Genomic DNA, 12,189 nt, shown 5'->3' on the forward strand with positions numbered 1-12,189 from the left:
GCCAACGTCGACGTTGGTGGATGGAGCGAAGATGTGTCCCAGATTGCTCAATTGGATTCAGTCTGGGGAAGGGCGCGGCCAGTCCATAGCATCAATGCCTTCCTCTTGCAGGAACTGCTGACACACTCCAGCCACATGAGGCAGCATGTCTGCATTAGGAGGACCCGAGGCCAACCGCACCAGCATATGGTCTCACAAGGGTCTGAGGATCTCATTCGTACCTAATGGCAGTCAGGCACCTACCTCTGGCGAGCACATGGAGGGCTGTGCGGCGCCCCCAAAGAAATCCACCCCACACCACGACGACCCACCGCCTAAACCAGTCCATGCTCGAGGATGTTGCAGCAGCAGAACGTCTCCACGGCGTCTCCAGACTCTGTCACATGTGGCTCAGTGTGAACCTGCTTTCATCTGTGAAGAGCACAGGGCGCCAGTGGCGAATTTGCCAATCTTGGTGTCTCTGGCAAAGCCAAACGTCCTGCACGGTGTTGGGCTGTAAGCACAAACCCCCACCTGTGGACGTCGGCCCTCATACCACCCTCATGGAGTCTGTTTCTGACCGTTTGAGCAGACACATGCCCATTTGTGGCCTCTGGAGTTCATTTTGCAGGCTCTGGCAGTGCTCCTCCTGCTCTTCCTTGCACCAAACGAGGTAGCGTCCTGGCTGCTGGGTTGTTGCCCTCCTACGGCCTCCTCCACGTCTCCTGATGTCCTGGTAGCGCCCATGCTCTGACACTACGCTGACAGACACAGCAAACCTTCTTGCTACAGCTCGCATTGATGTGCCCCTGGATGAGCTGCACTACCTGAGCCACTTGTGTGGGTTGTAGACTCCGTCTCATGCTACCACTAGAGTGAAAGCACTGCCAGCAATCAAAAGTGACCAAAACATCAGCCAGGAAGCATAGAACTGAGAAGTGGTCTGTGGTCACCACCTGCAGAACCACTCCTTTATTGGGGTTCTGCTAATTGCCTATAATTTCCACCTTTTGTCTATTCATTTGCACAACAGCATGTGAAATTTATTGTCAATCAGTGTGCTTCCTAAGTGGACAGTGTTGATTTCACAGAAGTGTGATTGACTTGAGTTACATTGTGTTGTTAAGTGTTCCCTTTATTTTTTTGAGCAAGTGATATATATATATATAAAATAAAAATAAATTGTTGTGTTCCTAGGCTTCAAAAGTGGACCCGCCAGTTGCCTATCCTGGCATAGCTATTCTTAAACATCAAATAGGCTCATTTCTCACCAGAATGAGGCTGTGATTTGGAGGTTCAGCTCCATCTCAGGCCTTCAGTAGGCCCTCTTTTTTGCCAGATCTGCAAAAAGTGCCCACCAGGGTTCTACAAGGCCTAGAGCCCGGCCTGTGCGTGCGCTTTTGCTGTTCACGCCGTTGGTGACCGAGATGGCCGCCTCGCTTCGCGTTCCTGGAAAAATATGGCAGTATTTTGTTTTTTATGTGTTATCCTTACATGTGTACCCCAGGTAATCTTAGGTTCATACATACAGTCGGAGGAACTACTGAATATAAAGCAACGTCAACTCACCATCGTTACCAACCAGAATATGACTTCCCGAAACGGATCCAGTGTTTGCCTTCCACCAATACAATGGATCTGATCCCAGCCGCGACCCTATGCACGCCGTTAAAAGGGCATACGTAGCGGTCTCCTGGTCAGCTTCGGAGAAGGGCACATCGCGCTCCACTCCGTAGCAACTACTCGCCAATGTCCTCTTGACAATAAGGTTGATGAAATCCGAGCAAGGGTAACATGCCAGAGAGACATCAGAGATTGTAACGTCTCTGCTTCACGGAAACATGGCACTCAAGAGACGCTAACGGAGTCGTGCAGCCAGCTGGTTCTTCACGCATCGCGCCGACAGAAACATACATCTTTCTGGTATAAAGAGAGGGCGGGTGTATGCCTTATGATTAACGAGACGTGGTGTATCATAACAACATACAGGAACTCAAGTCATTCTGTTCACCTGATCTAGAATTCCTTCACAATCAAATGTTGACCTCATTATCTACCAAGGGGAATTCTCTTCGATTATAATCACAGCCGTATATATTCCCCCCAAGCAGACACATCGATGGCCCTGAACGAACTTTATCTGACTCTATGTAAACTGGAACCACACACCCTGAGGCTGCATTCATCGTAGCTAGGGATTTTAACAAGGCGAATAATGAAAACAAAACTCCCTAAATTCTATCAGCATATCGATTGTGCTACCAGGGCTGGTAAAAACCTTGATCATTGTATACTAACTTCCGCAACGCATATAAAGGCCCTCCCCCGCCCTCCTTCGGAAAAGCTGACCACACTCCATTTTTTGCTTCCAGCCTACAAACAGAAACGAAAAAACAACAAGCTCCCTCGCTCAGGTCTGTTCAACGCTGGTCCGACCAATCTGATCCACGCTTCAAGACTGCTCGATCACGCGGATTGGAAATGTTCCGCATTGCGTCCAACAACAATATTGACGAATACGCTGATTCGTTGAGCGAGTTCATTAGAAAGTGCATTGACGATGTCGTACCCACAGCAAACGATTAAAAACATTCCCAAACCAGAAACCGTGGATTGACGCAGCATTCGCGTGGAAACTGAAAGCGCGAACCACTGCTTTAACCAGGCAAGGTGACCGAAACATGACCGAATACCAAACAGTTTAGCTATTCGCTCCGCAAGCAATCAAACAAGCAAGTCCCAGTATAGAGACAAAGTAGTCGCAATTCAACAGCTCAACACAAGAGGTATGTGGCAGGTCTACAGTCAATCACGGATTACAAAAAGAAAACCAGCCCCGTCGCGACCAGGATGTCTTGCTCCCAGACAGGCTAAATAACTTTTTTTCGCTTTGAGGACAATACAGCTGCCACTGACACGGCCCCGCACCAAAACCTGCGGGCTCTCCTTCACTGCAGCCGAGGTGAGTAAAACATTTTAAACGTGTTAACCCTCGCAAGGCGCAGCCCAGACGGCATCATCCCAGCCGCGTCCTCAGAGCATGCGCAGACCCAGCTGGCTGGGTGTTTACGGACATATTCAATCAATCCTTATCCCAGTCTGCTGTTCCCACATGCTTCAAGAGGGCCACCATTGTTCCTGTTCCAAGAAAGCTAAGGTAACTGAGCTAAATGACTACGCCCCGTAGCACTCACTTCCGTCATCATGAAGTGCTTTGAGAGACTAGCCAAGAGACCATATCACCTCCACCCTACCGGACACCCCTAGACCCACTCCAATTTGCTTACCGACCCAATAGTCCACAGACGACGCAATCGCAACCACACTGCACACTGCCCTAACCCATCTGGACAAGAGGAATACCTATGTGAGAATGCTTGCATCGACTACAGCTCAGCATTTAACACCATAGTCCCTCCAAACTCGTCATCAAGCTCGAGACCCTGGTCTCGACCCCGCCCTGTGCAACTGGGTCCTGGACTCCTGACGGGCCGCCCCAGGTGGTCGAGGGTAGTAACAACATCTCCACCCTGCTGACCTCAACACTGGCCCCACAAGGAGTGCGTTCTGAGCCCTCTCCTGTAACTCCCTGTTCACCCACGACTGCGTGGCCATGCACGCCTCCAATCAATCACAAGTTGCGGAACGACCACTCAGTGGTAGGCTGATTACCAACAACGACGAGACGGCCTAAGGAGGAGGTGAGGGCCCTCGGAGTGTGGTGTCAGGGAAAAGAACCTCACACTCAACGGCAACAAAACAAAAGAGATGATTTGGACTTCAGGAAACAGCAGAGGGAGCACCCCCCTATCCACATCTGACGGACAGTAGTGGAGAAGGTGAAAGTTTTAAGTTCCTCGGTGTACACATCACCGACAAACTGAATTGGTCCACCCACACAGACAGCGTTTTGAAGAAGGCGCAGCAGCGCCTCTTCAAACCTCAGGAGCTGAAGAAAATTCCGGCTTGTCACCAAAAGCACTCACAAACTCTACCAGATGCACAATCGAGAAGCATCCTGTTCGGGTGACCACAGACTGTCCAGGAGTTGGCGGATGCTTTAGTCCAGGTCTGGGAGGAGATCCCTCAGGAGACCATCCGCCACCTCATCAGGAGCATGCCCAGGCGTTGTAGGGAGGCCACACACACTACTGAGCCTCATTTTGACTTGTTTTAAGGACATTACATCAAAGTTGGATCAGCCTGTAGTGTGGTTTTCCACTTTAATTTTGAGTGTGACTCCAAATCCAGACCATGGGTTGATAAATTTGATTTCCATTGATAATTCTTGTGTGATTTTGTTGTCAGCACATTCAACTATGTAAAGAAAAAAGTATTTAATAAGAATATTTCATTCATTCAGATCTAGGATGTGTTATTTTAGTGTTCCCTTTATTTTTTTGAGCAGTGTATATTAACAGTTGAAGTCTGAAGTGTACATACACCTTAGCCAAATACATTTAAACTCCGTTTTTCACAATTCCTGACATTTAATTCTAGTAAAAATTCCCTGTCTTAGGTCAGTTAGGAACACCATTTTATTTTAAGAATGTGAAATGTCAGAATAATGGAGTGATTTTATTTCAGCTTTTATTTCTTTCATCACATTCCCAGTGGGTCAAAAGTTTACATACACTCAATTAGTATTTGGTAGCATTGCCTTTAAATTGTTTAACTTGGGTCAAACGTTTCCTTGCTGAGCGGCCTTTCAGGTTATTTCGATATAGGATTTGTTTTTCTGTGGATATAGATACTTTTGTACCTGTTTCCTCCAGCATCTTCACAAGGTCCTTTGCTGTTGTTCTGGGATTGATTTGCACTTTTCGACCCAAAGTACGTTCATCTCTAGACAGAACGCGTTTCCTTTCTGAGCGGTATGAAGGCTGCGTGGTCCCATGGTGTTTATACTTGCGTACTATTGTATGTACTGATGAACGTGGTACCTTCAGGCATTTGGGAATTGCTCCCAAGGATGAACCAGACTTGTGGAGGTCTACAATTTTTTTTCTGAGATCTTTGCTTGTTTTTGATTTTCCCATGATGGCAAGCAAAGAGGCACTGAGTTTGAAGGTAGGCCTTGAAATACATCCACAGGTACACCTCCAATTGACTCAAATGATGTCAATTAGCCTATCAGAAGCTTCTAAAGCCATGACATCATTTTCTGTAATTTTCCAAGCTGTTTAAAGACACAGTCAACTTAGTGTATGTAATCTTCTGACCCACTGGAATTGTGATACAGTGAATTATAAATGAAATAATCTGTCTGTAAACAATTGTTGGAAAAATTCCTTGTGTCATGCACAGGGGCGAAAATCTGATATCAACCTTGGAGGGGACAATTACATTAAATTTTCTCAAGAGCAATTCCTGAGGGGGACACCAAAAGTAGTGCTGTAACACATAGTATACGTTGTTATATGTTAAATGTATATTGAGGAACCATAATTCCTACAACTGGATAATTGATAGGTACAGTAGTTAACTGAAGGGTTTTCCCAACTTGTTCAAATGTTTTAAATCATTATAATTCTACTACTAATAATAGTTTATAGCAGTGCTCCTTACCAGTCCAGTATGTATGCAGGTATTCGTACTTACAACCAGCAATATCAAGAAAGGTCAGTAGGTGACAATGGTACTGTACACTGTATGGGTGTAGTTTTCATAAATACAATGAACATGGTGTGATCACATCTAAAAGAATCTCCATTGAGAACCATCACAAAGTTGGTCTCTGTATTGAATTGACCTTTTAATTTGTTTTCTGATACATTTATATAGTCATTAAATATGTGCACCTGGCCTGAGTCTACTACAATATCTTTGCAAGAACAAAAAGCTTAAAATAAGTACAGTTCTAAAAGCAAAATAACTACTTCAATGAAAACCCAAATAAATCAAACAAATATCCTTCAGTCAGTGTCTCAACTCTTCAAACAGCAGCTATGGACAAGTATGTCGCACAAAGTATGCAATTTTAAATAAAATAACATGAATAAATAATTTGTAAGTGTACTGAAAACTACTAAACAAAAGAACAAATATCAATTACACCAGGGGTTCTCAAACAGGGGTCCATGGACTAATTGCAAGGGTCCGTGAAATAAAAAAGTGTAATGAATGTAGTCAGTACCACAAGGTTTCCAGTAAGTTTACATATAATATAGAGGGGGTGGAGGTCCCTGAGGACCGCTCAAAACCTTGCCTGCCTTGCCTCAAAATTGCAGGGGTTCCATACCCCAAAAAGGTTGAGAACCACTGCTATACACACTACTGAACAAAAGAACCGAGCATATGTTTGCGGGTTTCCTCAACAACACATCAGTTGCCACTTTCGCAATGCCCTCGCCTGTTGTCTCCGACACCCTGTATAGCCCAATAAACTCCTTGTGAGGGACATGGTCATGGTCAACATAACGCAGACAGACATTCTCCTGTTCAGCACCAGAGACATCTTGAGTACCATCAACAATTAATGAAAATCGTACAATCGGAAGAGACCTAATCTCAGCGCAATGCCTCGAATGACTATTGGCCATGATGTTCAGAATTTCATTCTGTGCTTTGGGGCCTGTGTACATTGTGGTACGCTCTGTTAACCACTTCAGTAAAATGGGATCATCCTCTTCTGCCCTAAGTTTCAAAAGCTGGTATAAATTCCCACTGTCATCCGTGTGGCCTCTAAAGGCTTGTCCCTGTCTTACTACATGCCGCACCGAACTAACAATTTTCATCAAGCAGTGCCTTGTCATCCTGCTGTTTACCCCACGCGCTGGATAACTGGACACTGATTGGATTTAGCTGGTGTGCTGTTACAATTACAAAGTGGCGGTGGGTTTGGCAGTTTGATGTGCTGTGAATTTTTCAATGGCTTTTCTCCAGTTCCTAAATCCTGCACTAATGAAGGCAGCATCTGCTCTTTGGCCAAAAGATGGCTGGCTTGAAAACCCTTGGCTACAGTGAAAACACAACACTCCTTTTATTGATGGATTATAATGTAGCCAGGGGAATCGCGAAACCATCTCTCTTGAAACGTCAACACTCTGTTGGCAAGAGTTTCGGTTCTATAAATTGTGGGTGTGGCTGATATGGTTTTTGTCCATCACTGTGGTAACTGGACAATGCTGTGCCACTGTCCCCTATACTGGTGCTGCTGGCAACAAGGGTGACACTTGGTCCTGCCGTGGCTGTGACACTGTCCTCTGAAGTCTCTCTCCCTGGCTCTTTCCCTTTCACCACCCTCACTGACTCAGTCTGTCTCCTAGAAAAGAAATAAGGTGTTTGCCGTACTCCTAACTACCGGTACCCAAAACTACACAATTAATCACAACAGCAATACCATTGCCGTAAACAAATCTTAGTTTAGTCACCAGTTTAAGTTGAGAGTGGGGTATCCATGGCATTTTCCAATTATGTCCCTATTTTACAAGTCAAAAAAATTGAGAACCTTTCATAATGTTGCCAAACAAAGACTCAACAAACTTACCTGAGACTCCCTGTCTCTGCCAATCTGTCCCCAGCTCTGCTGTCTGTGTGCCATCTGTTGCCTGCTCTGCCTAATGACATCATTGTGAAACATTCCCATTAGCATTTCACTTCTTTCTTATGAACATTTATCAACTAGTCTTTGAGATATTAGGCTACTAGAGTTCTTACTATGCGTTTTGGTGTACTGACAAATACTCTGATGTCCGTCTTCTTACTATTTTCTGCCATTTTTCTACCTGCTGGCTGGCTAGCTGCACACACACACATTTACACAACAGCTGAATTTGTAAAGCTAGCGAGCACCAATTCCGTTTCTGTGTGTTTGCTATAATCTTTGCTACCTGGTTAAATAAAGGTGAAAAAAAAAAAAAAATAAAATAGTTCACTAGCGACAATTTATCTTTTGCAACGAGACCATTATATATATTTAAGACAATGGTAGAAGAGGGTTAGTTCTGTTCTGTTCAGTTTGGACTTCAGTTTATCGCTAACCTTATCACAGGGACGTCGAAGCACTACAGCTGCATGCTGATCTTGGAATAAACTGACGATAGCAAAGATCCATCTTTGACGACGCCACATAAATGGAATAGGTACTAGCTAGCTTGATAGTTAATGTTTGCTTTAGTTTGCGCGCTAGCTCTGCAAATTCAGCTAGTGTGTGAACCCTGCCAACAAAAATAAATAAATAACATTGCTATGGACCTGCTATGGATTGACTGGATTAACCTCACGTCAGTTACGTACATGTCCCTTTCGGACAGTAGATACGAACCCTCTATTACCTTGCCAGCTAAAGAACTGGCAGTGGATCAAACCATTGTGAGGCAAAGGGCGGGGGGGTCGCAATCTTTTGAAACTTAAAAACGCGCTATTAAGTGCTTAATCAGCACAAGTGCTTTCATTGCGTATTATTAATATTATTGAAATTACATAGTTATGTTTACAGTGATATATTGGGGGGGACAAATCATATTTTCCCCAAGATGGGGGGGTCGTGTCCCCCCGTCCCCCCTGGGATTTCCGCCTATGGTCATGCATAAAGTCGATGTCCTAATCGACTTGCCAAAACTATAGTTTGTTAACAAGAAATGTGTGGAGTGGTTGAAAAACGAGTTTTAATGACTCCAACCTAAGTGTATGTAAACTTCCGACTTCAACTGTGTGTGTGTAGTATATATGTGGTGGTGTATATATATGTGTGGTGTATATATATATATATTTATTATTATTATTATTATTTCACCTTTATTTAACCAGGTAGGCCAGTTGAGAACAAGTTCTTATTTACAACTGCGACCTGGCCAAGATAAAGCAAAGCAGTGCGACACAAACAACAATTCACAAACAAGACACAAACAAATCCGCAACCTTTGGGGGGATTTGTAAGTTAGTCGAGCAGCCAGCTATCTAATTGAAGTAATAATGGTTGAATTACTGCCCTGGTGCCCCCGTTGATATTTTTTGTCAGTCTCACTCATATATTATAATCTGCAACCAGCAAATTTTCCTCTCCGTCCAATGGCAAAATGAGTAGAATTGCATGAAATGAGTTATAAAATTGCAAAATCTTCTCTCTGCCACATGGCAAAACGTGTAGAATTGCAGCAAACTTGCTTTAAAACTGGACATTTTCTTTCCGCTCCATGGCAAAATGTGTAGAATTGCAGCAAACCTGCTTTAAACTGCTAAAAAAAAATATATGTTTCTGTGCTGTCAAGAAGGGGGTTCCTAAAATGTTTTTTTCGCAATGTGATGGGGGGGGGGTTTGCCATGTGAGTACGCAGACGCACGAGCATCTGTGGCCCCTCATGATGAGTTCAGATTTTGTGTCCCCCACCCCAGCAAAGTTGCCCATCCCTGAGCTATGCTATGTTAAATTATTGTTCACGTAGAATTATGTTATTCAGATGCACTGAATACATTTTTTTTCTCCAAACATAAGCTAATTTCATTGTGAAAATACAATTGGCTTATAGTAATGCAACATTGAATCATTCAATGTTGCATTACCGTAGGCCCATTGTTTTTTAATAACGAAAATTTGCCTGTTTGTTTTATTCTTCCAATCAAATGTTTTCTTCCAAGGCATTGTTTAACTAGGTGGGGAACCAAACCAAAAATGGTAGAGCGGGTTTTGGAGCAAGCACCAGCCATTGATCGAGTCCTGGTCTCGCATCGTAAACATAATCACCTCATCCTAAAAGGCAGGATAAAGACATCTTGCCATCTGTCCAAGCAGCACTGAAACCTGTGGCTGACTTCACTGATGTTCTCTCGGTTGAGAGTTACGTCCCGTCTCGTCAGTGGAGCCTGTGTTCCAGTTACTGAGGGGAGATCTGCTCATGCCGGCCTCTCCAACGACCTAACACAAAGCCTCAAAAGGAAGATGTCCAGAAGATGTTCTCGAGGACAAGTACCGCCTACCGGAAATAAAATGGCTTTTATCCTTGTCTTCCCTCCTCGACCCAAGATACAAAGGGGATGATTTGAACGAGATGAGAGATGCACTCTTCAAAGAGCTTGTGGAAGCAGGGGGCGACGGAGCCGGGGGTGGTGGTGCTACTGCTGCTATTGCAACTGAGGGAGATGATGACTCGAATGATGGTGCGAGTGCGCCACCGTCTGCCAAGAAAAGGAATTTAGGGGATCTCCTCCAGAAGCGRAGGGTCCAAAACACTGCCCCTGTACCCCTCAGAGTCCGTGCAGACACTGAACCTACTAACTACCTGCAGGAACAGCGTGACCCAACAGATAATCCCCTGACCTGGTGGTGAGACAACCAGACTCGCTATCCATTGATGTCGAAGCTGGCGCGCAGATGCGTGTGTATTTGCACCAGGAGCACCGCATCAGAGCGAATATTCAGCACTGTGGGGATACATTGTTAACCCTGTCCGCTTGTGCCTCAAGCCGGACAAAGTCAATATGCATAGTTTGCATTTTACAAGCTGTCGCCGTTTGCTATAAAATAGCAAAACATTTTATTCTATATTTATTTAATTATTTTTGTTTTATTATGTCCCTATAGATATACTGTTAATATTTGCTCTTACCTATTTATGTTGCTGCTGTYAGTGGTAATTTATGGTAGAAGCGCTAGCCTATGGCACTTTAGTAGACAAAAAAGTTTGTGTAGACTTTCTGTAATGCAGGTTTTTATTGATTTATGTTAAATAAATGTCTCTTAAAAAAGAAGGTTGGGTGTCTGTGTATCTCACAATTAATTAATTATTCAAGAGCAAGACAGTTAGGCCCATATCCGCTAATGTTGTGCTGATAACTGTGCACATATGACACGCCAACCAAGACACCTGAAATTCCATGACCATCACAGCACTAACACTGTTATTTAGATGTGACTTCCAACAGTCAAATCACTTCCTCGAAGATTAGCCAGTGTGTGAATTCATTGGTGCGGTTGTTTTTGATGCATACAATTATTCTGTTTGTTTATGTGAATGTTCTCACTGGTATTTGATGATATATGTGTGTGTGTGTGTGTGTGTGTGTGTGAGTGAGAGTGTGTTAGACAGAGTGTATGATAGAGAATGTGTAAGTAAGTCTGTGTGCAGTAGAGTTTATGCCGTTATGACCCGTCCGCGGTTGGACTCAGTAACTAATTTACTCAGAGCCTGGCTAGAGCCTTACTAGCCTACAGTCTACCACAGAACTCACTGGACCAGTCAGCGATGGTCAGGCTCTGCTTACATTACACGGACTGTTTGTTGATGTGTATCAAATGTAATGGTGTTCATGACTTTATGAAGTGGAAAACACATTTTTATGAATCTAGATTAAATTACTTTTTGTTTCGTTTAACCGAATGAATTTAAAACACCCAAGATAACGAGTTTTAATCAACATTGGTTAAGTGAAAAAAGAAATACTATAACATTTTAGAACATCATTTAACTAAATGTGTACATTAAAATGTGATTTTATATGCTAAATCAAATTATTAGATATCTGAATCATATTGAATTGGATGCCTTTTGCAGAGATTTTTCTGCCGTTGTAATCCTTGGGCAGGCCACCTAAGCATGTAAAAATAGAATAATATTGTTTTAAATACATTTTCGGCATGGAAAAACTTAAACTAAAACCAGATATAAACTATGTATGAAAGATAATAGACCTATATATTTCTTTATAGTCTTTGAGAACTAAAAATCACCAAAATGAAAGCTAGGGAGTATTGAAAATTCCAAAAGCAATGAATTTAGCAGTATTGATTTTGTTATGTTTGTGCATATGAACACATATTTAGCCATGGCAAAATGCATAGAATTGCATAAAATTTGTCTTAAAACGGCAAAATGTTGTCTCAGCTCTATGGTAAAATGTGTAGAATAAAAACACAACACCTTTTTTTTTAAACTAAACATCTGTGGCCACAATTTTTACTTTGCAAAAGAGTAACGCTAGTGAAACAAAAATAATCTCCACTACCCCATGTCTTGTTGCTGCATTTTATGGACATAATGTATTTCAATATACATTTATTTTAATAGAAATGTCCAACTTTTTTATATTGTCAAAATGTCACCAATTAGAATATGCCTAGAATTTCAGTGTGTTATTTTCAAGAATTAAAATCAAGACGCCCGCAAATGAAAGACATGGCCTCACACATACTGCTGTGGACTTGGCAGGCGGAGTCCTGGCCAATCATTTGGATTTATTTCTGACCACTAATGTCCCCATAGCCTAGAATTA

General features: G+C 43.1%; 1 protein-coding gene across 1 annotated transcript in view; it reads left to right on the top strand.

Annotated features, from left to right (window-relative positions):
- LOC111971180 (exocyst complex component 2) overlaps window positions 1-12,189 on the top strand; it is a 99,401-nt gene that overhangs the window by 27,922 nt on the left and 59,290 nt on the right. The window lies entirely within an intron of this gene.

This window comes from Salvelinus sp. IW2-2015, linkage group LG13 (assembly GCF_002910315.2).
Source record: "Salvelinus sp. IW2-2015 linkage group LG13, ASM291031v2, whole genome shotgun sequence".
Taxonomy (NCBI): Eukaryota; Metazoa; Chordata; class Actinopteri; order Salmoniformes; family Salmonidae; genus Salvelinus; species Salvelinus sp. IW2-2015.